Raw genomic sequence first — 17,300 nt, forward strand, 5'->3', positions numbered from 1 at the left:
AATCTCATGTTCGTCCATCAAGTTATCACAACCTACAACAAAATCTGTATTATCAGAGGCATTAGTGTGATACATAATATAGTGTTAAATGTATTGAGGTTGAAACTAAAAATGATCTACAATAAGAAACATTTTAATAAAAGGTTGTGCATTTGAAAATGAAGTTAAAAAAAAAGGTATCTAAAAAACAGGGAGAGTTGAACACTTACCCCGCGTAGTGATGTTGTTTTCCTACTTCCAGGACAAGAGGAATTTTTAAGTGTAGACAAAAAGGAGGAGGCTCACAATGAAAGCACAACCCTGCTATTGGCGCTGCGTGCCCTAACCCATCTTCTACAGTCACCCTGGAAACCCATTCAGCAAATGCTAACCTCATTCAGCAGTGTCTGCCGGGCTATTAAAGCGGCAGCACCTCTCATCAGACAATGAAAGTGCAATGAAGTGACAGCACTGCAGAACCGCCTCTCTTACGTAAAGTTTGGCATTAGCAAACCAGGTATGTTTATTTGCTTTTCGTTTTAGACCAGAAAGCCTAAAATCATGCAGCACCGCAACAAATACTAATGAATGTACAAAGCGTCCTGCTCACCAAAACAGGATATGTAACAGCCCTGCCAAGGTTTCAGTGACCAGGACAAATTATTATTAATTGAAAGGTTTTTTTTTCTTTTTTTTTTTTTAAATCATTATTTTTAGACAAAGATGTGCATAACACACACGTACGCACAAGAGGGACAGGAGCAGAAGAGAAGGGGCTACACTTAATATAGTTTGTGTATGAGGTGTCGGGAATCATTACGCAGCACAGTACAATAAAGAATTATTAAAGTGGCATAAAGATGACATGTCATTATAATAGCAGATACGCGCACAGGTTACTGCTTAGAACTCATGGGCGAGGCTGAACGTGGTCACTGCACCAAGCCCCACAGATACAGAGGCCACAAGCTCTAACCCACAACAATGGAACGGATTGCCAGGGTAGAGCGCCTCTAACTTTTACCTTCTTTCGGCGGCATCTGCTCATGCATGGTCCCTCATCATGGCGCTCTGTTGCTATGACAACGGGACGTCCCATTGCCATGGCAATGTGACACCATGCCGCGGCGCCATGAGTAGGGACCTGGCAGGAGGCGATGGCGAAGGTGAAAAGCCCCGGGCCACGGCCCTGAACCGAGGGCTGCAATATTCCCCGTCGTCCCTGCCCAGAAGCCACACATTTTTCAACCAAGGTTTATTTACAGAAGTCTGATCTGTTATATTGTATGTTTTGTTTGTTGATGCCTTTACTGTGAAATACATGATATTTACTTTAAATCCTTGGTAAAGGTTATCAGCATGGTTTACACACAATCATCAGTACAAAAAATCCAACTCACTTCAGCAGTGTAGGACACAGCACAACTCTGGCCAAGATTGTTCCTGGCAGGCTAGGATCCACAGCTTGTCCACGACATTTTCAGAGTTGCAAAAGAGCTGTGGGAGACGCCTTCGCACGGGGGCGCGATCAGACTGCCTTAAGGCAGTGATCGCGCCCATAGATTTTGTGGGTGGAGGCAGGAGGGGGCGCGCGTTGCGCCAAAAATCAGTTGAAACTGATTTCTTGGCGTGACACGTGGGTCACGTGAGCGGTTCGCCCAATAAGTGCAAACCAGCTTCGTGACGCCCCTAGGAACGCCCCCCCACGGCCCGTCAACCACAGCCTCCGCACGGACGAAGGCACCATGGCATGGGCCTTAGAATGTGTTGTTATTGTTACCGATATAAGCTGTATACAAAGATTATAGTGCAGAGCTGGCCAACCTTTTTTAAGGTGGGCCAATAAATGGGCACAAATTCGTTGGCGGCCCACTGTCCTCCCCACCTCTGCGGTAGGGTAGCAGGAGAAGTGCAGGGGGGATTGGAAGCCTGTGTAGCCCAGGCAGAGCTCTCACTCCCCTCTCTCTATATTTCTCTCCCTCTTTAAAACATTCCCCCTTTCTCCCACCCCAAGTATTGCTCTCCCTCCACTCACTGTCCTCTCTATCAATCCCCCCTCCTTTCTCACTCAATTCCCCCTCCTCTCCTCTAGCACGTCTGTCTAGCTCTGCCCCCATGCCTCCATCTCCCCGCACCCCCCCAGCATGCCTCTCTTCCCCCACCAGGTCTCACCTAAAGCATCTCTCACCACCCAGCATGTCTTTTTCTCTGCTCACCCACCAGCATATCTCACCCCCAGCATGTCTGCTCTCTCTCTCCCCCTCCACCCCCAGCATGTCTTCCCCATCCTAGAGATGGGCAAAACTATCAAAATCCATTTCCCGGAATTTCCAGAGCTTTCCATTCAAAATCTGTTATGCGGTCTAATATCCATTGACGGATTGCTAGTTTCAATCCATGCGGATTAATCCAAATTCGCCAATCAATTGGCGGATTTGATTCTTAAAAATCCACCAACGGAATGTGGAATCCGCCATGTGGAATAATCAGTACTAACAAAGAAAAAAAAATCCGGAAAGATGAATCACCTTTTTTGAGACCCATTCGCTGAAAACCGTAGACCAAAGGACCTGGCTGTTCTACATCCGCAAAAAAAAAAAATTGCCCCTCTAGTAATTCCTTTATGCCTTTTTCAGCAGGTCCCACTCCCTGGCACATGCTTCAGCCCGGTTCTCCTCTGCTCTCCAAGGCTCCGCCCCCTTACTGAAGCACCGCCCCCTGCATGCTCAGAGAGGAGGGCATTTCCCCCTCTGTGCTGTCTGCACAGATTCAGTGCAGGAGGCTGGGTGCACCCAGTGAACCATCCCCAGTAAGTTTGTGATTATAGTGGTGGCGCCTCTAGAGGCGGCACCTCAAGAACAAATGTATGCACCCTCGTGACGCCGCTAATAGAGAGCGCGACCACACGAGCGAATAAGCCCGACCGCACGCGATTCTTTGCAAGACAAAGAATGTTGTCTTTGCCGCGCGACGTACAGTTCACGTGCGCGGTTTGCCAATGAGGGCGAACCGCTCATGTGACATCACGGCCACGCCTCCCCGTCGCCAGAAACCTCAATGCAGGTTTCTCGTGAGCGGTAGGCGCGCTTGACGTCATGCGCTCCGTCGCACGCGCAGAGCAACTATAATCGGAGCCTTATACTTGAATGCATGGTGGTTGCGCATGTACAACGCATGGGGCGATAGGGTAGAGCAGGGGGGCGCAAACTTTTTTCCCTGCGCCCCCCTGACGGCTGTCCCCTCGCTCCCGCGCCCCCCCCAACCCCAACTTACCCGCGCTCCGGCGTAATGACGTCACGTTGCCATAGCAACGTGACGTCACATGACCTCGCAGCGTCATTTTGACGCCGCGTTGCCATGGCGACGCCGGGAGGAAGCCGCCGGAGCCACGGGTAAGTATGGTTTACAGAGGCCCTGCAGCTCCCCCGGCACTTAATTTAAGTGCCTTCGGGAAGCGCGCGGGGCCTCTGTAAACCCCGCGCCCCCCGTCGGCAGTCTCGCGCCCCCCCTGGGGGTCGCGCCCCACAGATTGCGCACCGCTGGGGTAGAGTACGGTGCTCCTATAAAGAATGAGATTTGAGTGAAGTCCAAGAAAACATGGCATGACTCCTTTTGGGTTTATAGATGTTTTTTACTAACTGGGAAAACCAGCTTTCAATACTGGGAGGTTTTTATGTTGGTTGGCACCATATTTACTGCTTCCTGTTAAAGCTCTAAGATGGAAAGTAAAAGCATATCTCAAAAATAACTGCAAGACTCTGCCCTATGACAGGTCTCTGTGTAAGACAGTTATTAGGGTTACTGTATCGCCAATAAAAGAAATACTTCTGCTTCACATGAAAAAGGAGCTGCGTCTCACTATACGAGAATGAGATATCAATCAGTTGTCAGGACAAGTAATTCTGCATTACATTGGTATTCTCTGCTAAAATGATGAGAGAACAAGGTGAACTCCACTTTGGCAGCATTCTGGCAGAAACACAACATTCCAGATGGTAGATTGGTAGCTGTTGAATACAACATAACCAAGTCTATTCAAATAGAAAGCTGGGTGAACACAGTTTGCACACAAAGCTGAAAACTGCAAACTACAGCTACAGTACGCGTTAATAGTTTGCACACAATGTGCACATAAAGCTAAAACTGCAGCTACAGTGCATTAATCTTAATTGAGACCTCAACGTACAGCACAGACAGACTGTTTTATTACGTTTTTGAATTGTTACAGATTCGCATACATTACTCATGCATTATGCAACAGAAAACACTGTTACTATAAATATTTGATCGATCTAGAATATTGCGTAAAAAAAAATATTCAAGGCATTTCGGAGATTGTTAGATTGAAAATCCAAGATCACAATACAACCTTTATAACAGGAACACAGATATGGAGGGGGAGAAGGGGGGGGGGAGAGAGAAGAGAGGACATTGGTGTGTGGATGGGGTTGGTTGGTTGGTGTGTGTGGCTTGGTGGCGGGGTTGGTTGGTGTATGTGTGTGTGGGTGGGTTGATGTGTGTGGGTGTGTGTGTGTGTGGGTGTGTGTGTGTGGGTTGGCTGGTGTGTGTGTGGGTGGGGGGGTGGTTGGTCTGTGTGGGTGGGGGGGTTGGTTGGTGTGTGGGTGTGTGGGGTTGGTTGGGTGAATGGTTGGTGTGTGTGGGGGGGGTTGGACGGTGTGTGTGTGTGGGGGGGGGGGGTTGGTTGGTGTGTGGGGTGGGGAGGGTTTTTGGTGTGTGTGGGTGGGTTGGTTGGCGTGTGTGGGTGGGTGTATGGTTGGTGTGTGTGTGTGGGGGGGTTGGGTTGTGTGTGTGGAGGGGTGGGTTGAGACTGTTGGGGGGGTTGGTGTGTTTGGGTGGGAGGGGTTTGGTTCATGTGTGAGGGTTTGGAGGGTTGATGTGTGGGTGGGGGGTTGGTTTGTGTGTGTCACGGGAAACCGTGCAGTTTGCACCTTTTTACCAGGATCATACATTGAGCAAAACAAGATAATGAAATAAATTGTAGTTTATTCACTTAAAATAGGCATACACACAATGATGCACAAATTACAGGCAAAAAGACACACTTACTTGGGAACTGGGGCAAAAAAATATATAGACTCTCCTAGATGCAGGGAATACTAAATAAGGATTGTCCCCTGTTCTGTTCTGTAGGACTTGGTTGCAAAAAGCAGGACTTAGAAAATATTCCGGGCAGACTGTGCTGAGGGTCAGTGCCCTTTCTTGCTGGAGACTTGAAAATGGAGACACACCGAGCTCTGAGTGCGATAGCCCCCTTTATAGATTACTGTGTGTTATGTTTTAACATGGACTCAAGTGTGGCAACATTTCCCACCAGCCAATCAGAGAAGAGCTCATCTGGCTGATGTCAGGGAAAGGGGCATGGCTATCTGCGGGGAAGGCTCCGCAGAGTCCGAGAGAACAAAAATGGCTGTTGGGGCCTTTTCCTGTGCCCCTCCTTGCTACCAAATGGCTCAACAAATCTGACATCCTGGGTCTCCTTTGATGCTAGATGGCTAGGCAGACATCCTGGCTCCTATGCAAATGCTTAGGCTGACTGCATGGATTTTTATACATACCTTATAACCCCCTATGAACCATACTGCAAACAAAAGGAATACATTTTCACCCAAATATCCCACCTAAACTAAACTTCTACGACACAGGGAACCCCAAAAACCCCTAAACAGGTCAGGTTTTTCTATAATTTACAGGGGACTTCCATAGCCCACAAACCCAATACATGTTCTGGGACACCTTGGCACTAACTGGGGTATCCCTATGTTACCTAGGGATCCCCGCAGCTACAGGAACACTTTTCATCCCTGTGCCTCATTTTACCTTTCTGGCCATACCGAAGCAGGGAACCCTAGTGGTGAGTCACGCAAGCGTTTTCGAGGGGAGATTTTGCAGGGACAATGTGTCGATATGTATCCGGGAATCAGACTTGATTCCTGGGTACATTTTTGGGGTATCCAGCAACTCTGGACTCCAACAAGCTACTGTAGACACATTCTGACAACACTTTCTCCACAAACCCCCCCTTGAAACTCATAGCCCAGCAATCTCTGCTAGCTGGCACTCCCGGAAAGGTAAAAAACACAAATTATTTATTGTCGCATAATTGTACAGAATGCTTACACAGTTACTGGGATCAAGAGGGGTTGATTTGTGTGTGGGTGGGGGAGGGGGGGTGGTTGGAGAGTGGGGGGGGGGGTGTTGGTTGGTGTATGGGGGTGGGGTTGATTGGTGTGTGGTAGAAAAAAAAAAGTACTTAATTTATCTCACTCACCTCACGACACTAAAAATGAGCACCAATGGCCCCAAAACAGGGTCACATTATACCCAATTAAGCTGCCACTACCAGTATTAATGTAAGTGCTTACTCTTTAGGAGTCATCAGTCCCTCATATATAGAAAAATATGTAATTGAAAGCAAAAACAAGTCTGAAAATGAAGCCCCTCTCTTCAAAAGGTATTGTACTTGATTTAATTACAGCTCAGACAGTACTTATTATTTTTTTTGCCCTGCCCCCTTTTTTCTCTAGATGCATATGAAGCAGTTGGGCTCGGGAACGGAACCACCTTAATTTCCGTTCCGTGGAATCTCTGTTTCCTGAGTTACTTACCAGGAAAGTGCCACAGGTACTGTACTCACCAGAGGAAACAAAATGAAGGTTTAAATCTCCTGAGCCAATAGAAAGCCACAACGTAATCCGTTGTGGCTTCCTGTTGGCCCATGTGACATGGGTAATTTAAGCCTTCATTAGGTATCAGCGGCACCTTCGCTAGGTAAATATCTCAGAGATACTAAATGGAGAAAGTGCCGGTATTTTAGGAAACTATTGCAGCCCCGGAGACTCCCTGCTTCTTATTTAGGTAGACCAGAGCAAAGAACACAAAGGAGGCGGAGAGGGTCAGAGAGATCTGCTCCTTTTATGTAATAGTGCATGACCTATGGGACTGTCAGGAGTAGCTCCGTGGTAATGTCACTGCATTCGAAGCAGGCGAACCCACGTATGATCTTGTCCAATCCCCATCTCTTCCTGTGCCTCAGGCACCAAAATTAGACTAAGCTCTACAGAGCTGGGACTCACTGTGTCGGCAACTCTACGGAAGAAACAAATATTATTTATGTCACATATCCCTCATATTCATGAGCAGGGTGTGAGTACAGGATAGTAATAAAAAAAATCAAAAACCACACAACAACGTCATCTAATATCAGGAAAAAATATTTGATAAAGAGAAACATTTAACGAAGGAGCACGGAGTCCCATTAGGAAAAAAAAAGAAACACTGCATGTTCTTTAACAATGAAACATTTTGCTTCTTTTTTTTTGTTAGCCCTCAATTTCTCTTCTGGACACGTCAGCTAATAAAACCTCTTAAGAGTACATCACACATTCTCCGAGCCTGTTGCATTCTCGAACATTATAGCAGGGCTGGTACTAGGATTCTGGGTGTGGATGTGTCAAGCCTGCATTATAAAGTACAAATGCAGCAACCCATTCTGGTTTGTGTGTTTAGTCATTATCGACTCTTTAGTCTGATCAACTTGTTCTTGGGTTGCTCTGGGAAGCTGGAATCTGACAACCAAACGTAATAAGATGCAGTCCCACACGTTTAATGTCACAGGTTAAAACTAGGTCACTCATACTTTTAAAGCAGCAAGCCTCTCCAGCCCTCCAGAAGCGTGTATGAGGTTTCAACTCTTCGAAACTTCTTATTTTGTCACTCTGAGTATGTCAGGCGCTTAAAAAAAAAAAAAAAAAAAAATTATATATATATATATATATATATATATATATATCTTAATATCTAAAATTGAAATTTGTGGTGTTGTTGCTAGATGTGGTGAATCTGATTGGTCCATGGGTCTGTCACTCAGCCTCTGGCCAATCAGATTGGTCCGTATCCCTGCCCCACCCCGCACGCCTCTCATTGGCCTGCTTGGCTCTATGACGTCACCCAACTGCCACTCTATTCTCCTCCTCACCCGCCCACAACCACCCGGCCACTAACACTAACAGCCGCTCCGGCGCAGGCCTCACCTCTCCCCCACCACAAACCCCCCTCCCCCCCGGTCACAACGCTAACAGCTGCTCCGGCGCAGGCCTCACCTCTCCCCCACCACAAACCCCCCTCCCCCCGGTCACAACACTAACAGCCGCTCCGGCGCAGGCCTCACCTCTCCCCCACCACAAACCCCCCTCCCCCCGGTCACAACACTAACAATGGTGCGACCCAGTGCATGCAAGACTGTAGTACAACCACAAAACTACAACTCCCAGCATGCTCCATTCTCTCCCCCGGGTTCCCGGAACCCAGGCAGCTAACCGACCTTAGGGTGCGGAGCCAGGCAGTGCGAGGCCGCAACGCATCGAGTATTCGCGGGGCCGAGGCCGGACGGAGGAGGATTCCTTCCTGCTGCTCAATATGGGGTAGACTGGAGATGTTCGGAAGATGGCGGCTCCCATGTGAGTCTAGCTCCGTACGTAACATGTCACGAAGCGTCTTCTACTAGCATTGAAACCATTATGGCCTTCTACGAGTTAGCTAGCGTCAGACATCACTGTACGGAAGATGGCGGTCCCTAGGTATACTGTTTGTGTTAGCATTTGTATAGACAACTCATTTAAATGTTTAGGACAGTCATTTTATATGGAGTGATTCTGGATAATAGAGATAGACTCACATATTCCTGTGTTATATAGGTTGATCATCAGACTGCAGATTATAGGGACAGGCTCACAGTCCTGTTTATTTTTATATCTTCGAGGAGAGGGACATCTGAAACCGCTGCTAGCGAGGACCGGGAGGGTCATGCATGGGGGGGGGGGGGGGGGGGACAATGATGTGCGGTTCAGGGGGGGGAATAATGTGAGGTACAGGGGGGGGGAGACAGATGTGGGGTGCAGGGGGGAGAGACAGATGTGGGGTGCAGGGGAGTGACGAGTGAAGTGGGGTGCAGGGGGGGTGGCGAGTGATGTGGGGTGTAGGGGGTGGACAGTTATGTGGGGTGCAAGGGATTGACAGTGCTGTGGGGTGGACAGTGATGAGGGGTACAGGGGGGAGAGTGATGTGGGGTGCAGGGGGGGCAGTTTTGTGGGATGCAGGGGGGTGGACAGTCATGTGGGGTGCAGGGAGGGGAGACCGCAGCTGTGAAGGAGGGGGGGGGGGGCCCATCTGTGAAGGGGGGTAAATTCCGGGCAACACCGGGTATATCAGCTATATATATTATAAGTATAGCGATGGCTGGTCCAGCTATCTCTCTACCTTCAATGTTACGTAAGTTCCAGTAAGACAGATAGTGACAGGCTATCCTATGGGGTTTTTCCCCTCATGCTGACTTCCTGAGTGACAGGAGTGGAGATGATATAGGGATCTGTGATAGCCAATGGTGGTACAGATACTGGGCCCCCTTTGAGCTTCAGGAAGGAAGTGCCTAAATTATAGAATGAAGCAGTTCAGCCCCTTGGGGGCGAGTCCTTCAGTAGTGAGTTGGGTTCCAGGCTGTCCCTTAGAGGGGTAGGAGCTCTCAGCTTCTCCTCCCGGCTGGGAGTGAGACATGTGAAAGAACCAGAGAAATCCCCCAAAATCTGCCCTGTTACCCCACAACATCGCGGGCATCTCATCTCCCCTGCACCTCGCACGTAGTCAGCACTACACCTAGCAGTAACCTAGCCATATCTCCCAGGGGGTGGGGGAGCATGCGCTACTAATATATGTTAAAAAGCATGATTTTCTTAAATCGCTGGCCACTGAGGTTACCATATTAACCTATAGAATGCACTGGGCTGTGGGGAGAGCTCCATTTGAAACTCCCAATATTTAAACCGCTTATGTCTCCTGAATGACCCATCAGATTTGAAAAATTAAAAGTTGAAGGGCAAGAGGAGATTTGTAAGTACATACAAAAATAACATGCAATAAAAAGGTACATACAACAATAACATGCAATAAAAGGTACATACAAAAATAACATGCAATAAAAAAAGGTGGCAGAGCGGACTACTGCTTTAAAATGCATGTATAAATAGCCTCAGATTAACATAACCTTCCTTAGATTCCATAATCCTTATGGTAACTAATTTATTTACATACCGTGAAAAATGTCTGTTTGACTAATGACGGCTTCATAATTAATTTGCAAACAATGAACAAAACAAGCAACCTACCGGTGTGGTCGGAGGCCTGAATCTCATCACTATACGGAATAAGAGGAGGATGGTAAAAACTTTACAAAGCAATTCTTTGCTATGGAAATGTATATTAAAAAAATACATATGTTTTTAACCTTTACTGTTTTGATTTTTGTTCATTGTTCCCTGTAACCTTTTTTTCTGCTGCCAGGGTAGCTTTCACTTGAGAAAAAATTGTCAGGGAAAAACTCAGTCCAAAGCAGTGTCTGCACCGTGTACAATTTGCAAAAAGTTTGTACTGTATTAGAAAATAAGTACAAATCTTTGACAAAGGGTTGCACCCCGAAACAAAAGGATTTCCCAGGTGTTGGTCCTTTTTTTGTACGTGTATTTTTATATTCCATTATTAATATTTGCAAAGAATAAAAAAAAAATATAAATACAAAAAAAAAGGTCTGACCCCCGAGAAATCCTCAACGTTTCGGTGTTTCCACCCCCCCCCCCCCCGACTAGTTCTTCTTGCGAGTTAGGCACCAATTATTGGGGGGCTTTGTGATGGTATTTTGCACCCTATAAAAGTACCTTTAAGGTTATATTAATTATTTTGAGTGTACCATTTTGAGAGTATAAGGTAGTTTCTACATACATACAGTTAGGTCTGGAAATAATTGGACACTGATACAAGTTTTGTTATTTCGGCTGTGTACCAAAATAAATTCAAGTTACAGTTAAATAATGAATATGGGCTTAAAGTGCAGCCTATCAGCTTTAATTTAAGGGTATTCACATCCAAATTGGAGGAAGGGTTTAGGAATTACATCTCTTTAATATGTAGCCCCCTCTTTTTCAAGGGACCAAAAGTAATTGGACAATTGACTCAAAAGCTGTTTCATGGACAGGTGTGGGCTATTCCTTCGTTATTTCATCATCAATTAAGCAGGTAAAAGGTCTGGAGTTGATTCCACGTGTGGCATTCGCATTTGGAAGCTGTTGCTGTGAATCCACAACATGCGGTCAAAGGAGCTCTCAATGCAAGTGAAACAGGGCAAAAAAAAAAAAGAAAATCCATCAGAGAGATAGCAGGAACAGTAGGAGTGGCCAAATCAACAGTTTGGTACATTCTGAGAAAAAAAGAACGCTCTGGTGAGCTCTGCAACACAAAAAAACCTGGACGTCCACGGAAGACAACAGTGGTGGATGATGGTAGGAACCTTTCCATAGTAAAGAAAAACACCTTCACAACATCTAGCCAAGTGAAGAACACTCTCCAGGAGGTAGGCATTTCATTATCCAAGTCTACCATAAAGAGAAGACTTCACGAGATCAAATACAGAGGATTCTCCACAAGGTGCAAACCATTCATAAGTCTCAAGAACAGAAAGGCCAGATTAGACTTTGACAAACTATATCTAAAAAAGCCAGCCCAGTTCTGGAACAGCATTCTTTCGACAGATGAAACTAAGATCAACCTGTACCAGAATGATGGGAAGAAAAAAGTATGGCGAAGGCTCATGATCCGAAGCATACCACATCATCTGTAAAACACGGTGGAGGCAGTGTGATGGCATGGGCATGCATGGCTTACAATGGCACTGGGACACTAGTGTTTATTGATGATGTGACAGAAGCAGCCGGATGAATTCTGAAGTGTATAGGGATATATTGTCTGCTCAGATTCAGCGAAGTTGATTGGACGGCGCTTCACTTTACAGATGCACAATGACCCAAAACATACTACAAAAGCAACCCAGAAGTTTTTTTAAGGCAAAGAAGTGAAATATTCTGCAATGGCCGAGTCAATCACCCGATCTCAACCTGATCGACATTGCATTTCACTTGCTGAAGACAAAACTTAAGGCAGAAAGACCCACAAACAAACAACAACTGAAGACAGCTGCAGTAAAGGCCTGGCAAAGCATCACAAAGAAGGAAACCCAGCGTTTGGTGATGTCCATGCGTTCCAGACTTTAAGCAGTCATTGCCTGCAAAGGATTCACGACAAAGTATTAAAAATGAACATTTTATTTATGATTGTGTTAATTTGTCCAATTACATTTGAGCCCCGTTGTGACGTTATATGACGCGTGGAGCCCGAGAGCAGGGAAGGAGGGGGGGGGGGGGCGCAGGCAAGGGGGTGCGGATACAGGGGGGGTGCGAACTTAAAAGTTTCCGCACCCCTGGTCTAGGGTAGGAGCCCTTTTGTTGGTTTAATTGATATGGAAGTGCCCTTGAAGTTATGATCCTTAGCATGGAGAAGTACAGGCTCCCAGATGGGAGGCCTGTGTGCCCTAGGAGTTACCCAAATAGTAGTCCTGGGACTAGCCTGGAACAGTATTAGATATTCTGTGATCATAATATGTGAGGCACAATTTGAGGCGTCATCTCTCACCCCAGCACTGAAGCGCTGTAAAAGGGGATAGGTAGGACAGAGTGTGTTGCCTATGAGGGAGGCTCCTCAGAAAAACTAAAAACAGAGGATACATTTCACAGCAAAGTACATAAGAATCGCCATAATAAAAAGGGATAGCAGTCATGTACACTTGAAAGATATTTTACGGTGTAAATGAAATGTGTTGTATAGATCCTAGACCAGGAGTGGCCAACACCAGTCCTCAAGGGTGAACAGAATATCCTTGCTTCAGCACAGGTGGTGCAGTCATTGACTGTGGCACAGTCATTGACTGTGGCACTGATTGAGCCACCTGTGCTGAAGCAGGGATATCCTGAAACCCTGACCTGATGGTGGCCTTTGAGGACTGGTATTGGCCATTCCTGGTCTAGACCATGAAGCCTTTTATTTCACGTTTTCTTTGGAGGTATATGCCACCTGTCTCCACCTGCACAGGCAAGTAAAACCACCAGTAATCTTTCTGTGCTCTGCAACATAATGGTTTACATAACACTATAACTACTGCAAGCTTCTCTAAACTCCTGTCTGCCAGAAGTGTGGGCGGAAGTAGAGTGACATTTCTCATACAATACCAAAAACATTTAACAGTTGCCTACAAAGATTCAATTAGCCTGCAAGAAAAATGTTTTACTGCTTTACTATCCGAAAGTAATGTTTTTCACTTTCGAACAGTCTATCTTTCACTAATAAGGGCATCATAAATATTAGCATCAGAAAAAAACCAGATGCGTGTGTACATGAGAATGGAGAACTAGTCGAGAGAGACATTAGATAAAAATTGTAAAACCGCTGCAAAATGTGTTTACCATGGAGACATAAAAAAAATAGTTTCACTTTATTATCAATTCTGTGGACCCTTTGGTTTCGGAGATACTCGCCGGTAAAGATCCTGGCATTACTTCCTGGTTTGTAAAAAGTATGTATGTATGTATGTATGTATGTATGTATGTATGTATGTATGTGTAGCCCCGGTGCCCTCCGGCTCCCAGAGACCCCCCTCCTTTGGATCAGCACGGTCGCGGGTGCCGCCGGAGCCAGCGACCGACCCGCCGGCTGTTTCCAAAGGTGGGGGCCGCAGCAGGGAGCGATGCGAGCCGTAGGAGGCTCGGCGGTGCACCCAGCTAGCGGGGGCCGCCATTGTGGATGCGTGCGCATGCGCCGTGGTCACACATGCGCGGTTGAAGCTAGGGAGTTGCGGCGGCCGTTAGAGTTGCGCATGCGCAGGAGAATCGCGCACGCGGCCCCAATATAGGACTAGCCTCCACGGGACTACAATTCCCAGGAGGCTAGGGGTGGAAGGCACCAGGTGCCTCAGCACGGCCAATAGGGCTGGAGGGTTGCCCTGTCAGGGATATGGATACATTTCGCTGGGTTTTGAGGGGAGAGTCAGTCAGCGCCAGGAGCAGCTAGGGGAAGGAGGTAGGGTGCAGGAGTCAGTGGCTCCCTGCACTAGGCCAGCAGCCCCCGAGGCCCGAGATGGCCCTGAGCCACCCATTAGTGTGAGTTGTGTCAGGGACAAGCCCCAGGTTAGGGACCCTGCCCCTTACTATTCAGAGCCAGTTAGGGACCCAGCGGACGCGGCGTGTCCATCCAGAGGTTTGGGCTCAGACCTTCGCTGTTGCTGCAGCAGCCATCCGGGTGGGATCGCCACGGACGGTAGTTCCTGTATTCATCTGCCATCGGATCCTTTGCGAAGCTCCTTGGCAGGCCTGGGCACTGGAGTGCTCGGCAGGTAACCCTCACCAAGTGCACCAACGATACTATATTATATTCACACGGGACCAGTGGCTGCGCAGTCACACATATCTATCTCACGTGAAGGGTGGGGGACATATTGTGTGGGGTTACTGGACACTGGGTGGGATCACCTGGTGAAGGGGGTAGCGTCCTGCGAGACGCAGTAGTTCGTGTCTCCTTTAGGGAGAGACACCTGTTGATTGTTATGCATGAGTACAGTTGCACTAGTAAAGGCATTGGTTGTTTTACATACTGTGTGCTGAGTGATATATATTGTCCTGCGAGGAACCACTCCCGCTCTGGTGGGAGCCATCGCAGGTGGAGGCGCTGCACCGAGTACGAGGTTACTCATATTATAATTGCCCCAGGTTCCCCGTGGCGGAAGCTCAGCCCTCCCGTGAGCCTAACAGCTAAAGCACCACACCTGGTAACGCCGAGTTCTCCGCACCTACACTCTATCTGCGATTGGGTGGGGGAATACCCGTTACATATGTATGTATCTTTATTTATATAGCGCCATTAATGTACATAGCGCTTCACAGCAGTAATACATGTGACATAATAATAGAAATAACAAGTAATACAAAAACACATAATGGGAAGAAGCGCTTCAGACATAAAAGTAACATTTAGGAAAAGGAGTCCCTGCCCCTAAGAACTTACATTTGAATTTGTGGACTGCAGATTCAGAACGGATGTCAATGGGTTAGATATAGCAAGAATAATATAGTCTGCAAACAGCGATATTTTGTAGCACACATCTTTTATTTTAATCCCTTGTATATTTGGGAAGACTCTGACAGTGGCCGCGAGAGGCTCGATTGTCCGAGTGAAAAGGAGAGAAAGGGGGCACCCCTGCCTAGTCCCTTTTTTAATTGTTATTAGGTTCCCCTCCCCACCTGGCATCTTCAGGGTGGCTGTTGGCGACTGAAAGAGAGAGCACGAACTCTGTAAAAAAAATCCAGAAAATCCAAAATGCCTTTAGCGTTTTATCTAGGAAGTCCCACATTATCCTATCAAGCGCTTTCTCCACGTCTAGGCTCAGCAGCAGAGCTTTCAGTTTCAACTTATATGTCTGCACAATAACAATTGTTTTTCTTGTGTTGTCCGACGCCTGGCGTTCACGTACAAATCCCACCTGATTGTAGTAAATTAGGAGCAGGGGCATAGCCATAGCCCGGGCAGCCCGCACTGTAAGTAGGGTTGCCAGATGGCTTCTCCAAAAATACTGGACTCAATGGTGAAACGTGCATCAGGTCACTATGTCCAGGGAGGAAAATACATGTCCAGTTTTACAGTACCTCTCATTTTTTACGGGACAGAGTATCCAAATACAGGACACCTGGCAACCCTAGCTGTAAGGGAGCCTGCGCTGTTGGAGGGCCCACTCTCCCGCTTCCCCCTCCCCCAGAGCCTGCTCTCCCCTGCCTGCTCTCCCCTCCCCCCCACTGTAGAGACAAGCGGGGGGGGGGGGAGATCATATGCTGCGGTCACGGGGCGGCGGGCCCAGAAGGTATTAAAGTATTACCCGGTAGTTACATAATCACTTCAGTCAGAGGACGACGGCAGGGGAGGAGCGCGCTTCAGCTGTGTGTCCCGAAACGTCCGGTGTCTGCTGCTAGGGCGCCCATGCAGTCCTGCTCTTGTCTCTGACTCAAGTGATTATGCAACTACTGCTAATTCCTTAATACCTCCTGGGGCCCACCACAGCATGCCAGCATCTCCCCCCACCTGTCGCAGAGTGAGTCCTCCTAGACAATTAAAAGGTAAGTATGGGGGGGGGGGGGGGAAGAGGAGGGGGGGGAGAGGATATGATTGATTGATGATGGACACTGGGGGAGATATGATGATGATGAGGGGCACTGGGGGAGATATGATGATGAGGGGCACACATAATGATGAGGATGATGAGCAGGGGCATAGTTATAGCCCAGGCAGCCCACGCTGGCACGCGACGGGCCTCTCTGACGTCGGCACGCCGGAATTAAGCTTGGCTCACTTCCGGTGTGCGTTGACGTCGGAAGCTCGGTATGGTACAGATGAGTCACTGCAATGCAACAAAGATGGCACAAATACTGTACTGGATACTTATGGTGCCACAGCAACTGAGACAGCTTCGTTCGTTCACAGCCCCTTCACCCCTCCATTTTGGCCACTCCCCCCATTACTCCCTACAGACGGCAGATCGTGGCTTTAAGCTGCCCACGTGCCGCCAGGCACGCGTGCAGCAGCCAACACTGGGGCCATAGCCTTACCTCTGCAGTGGAGGGAGAAAAGTGTCAATAGACCAGTCCTGCCACAGGAACACGAAAAACCTGCTACTTAAAAAGTGGGGAGGTCATGCTGTGAACTGGCTGCAGGCTTATAACGCTTTGGCCAAAGGGTTTAACTAAATGACCCTTACTTAGTAAAATACTTAAATGTTTGTATTCTCATATGTATTTTCTGTCACATTGGATGTAGCATTGGGTATTTTTGTCTTTTGTTGAATATACAGATGTTATATACAATTAAATGAATTGAATGCAAATAATTCTGAGGTCTTACATTAGGGGAAAATAAGTCAGTGAATCATTGAGATTCTCACATTCTTTCATAGTAACAAATTGCATGTGCAGGAGTTTATTATTCAGTCACTCTGACCTCTGTGCTTACAGTATGCCAGTGTATTAATTATCTCTGCCTAGCCATGTGTAACAGAATAATCAGTTTCCAAAGTCCCCCCGCCCCCCCCCCGGAAAAACACACACACACACACACACACACACTTTTTATTCTATAGAGGCAAGGTATATCATGCATTGTACTACATGTCTCTGCATAAACACACATCCCTTTTACACTTCACTTTAAAGAGCCATAACTTAAAGTACAGTCTCTTCTAGAACCAAAATGAACCCCTGGTGGGGTAATGTTCAAGTGGTTAAAACTAGATCTTTGATGCCTTATTTAGATCCTTACACTTTTGTCAAGTTCGATTGTAAACACGTTAATCTGAAACAACCTGTTGCAAGATCTAAGGTTAGAGAGAA

At 47.3% G+C, this 17,300-nt stretch overlaps 1 protein-coding gene across 11 annotated transcripts in view; it reads right to left on the minus strand.

Moving 5' to 3' along the window:
- The window catches only part of MAP7D2 (MAP7 domain containing 2), a 124,956-nt gene that overhangs the window by 80,233 nt on the left and 27,423 nt on the right, over positions 1-17,300 (minus strand). The window contains exon 1 of one of the 11 annotated variants that reach the window (XM_075594310.1): positions 210-340. The exons of the other annotated variants lie outside the window; for them this stretch is intronic. The gene's annotated coding sequence lies outside the window, so the exon portion shown is untranslated. Of the gene's footprint in view, positions 1-209; positions 341-17,300 lie in introns of those variants that run through there. 11 annotated transcript variants of the gene reach the window in all.

Source organism: Ascaphus truei, chromosome 3, assembly GCF_040206685.1.
Source record: "Ascaphus truei isolate aAscTru1 chromosome 3, aAscTru1.hap1, whole genome shotgun sequence".
Classification (NCBI taxonomy): domain Eukaryota; kingdom Metazoa; phylum Chordata; class Amphibia; order Anura; family Ascaphidae; genus Ascaphus; species Ascaphus truei.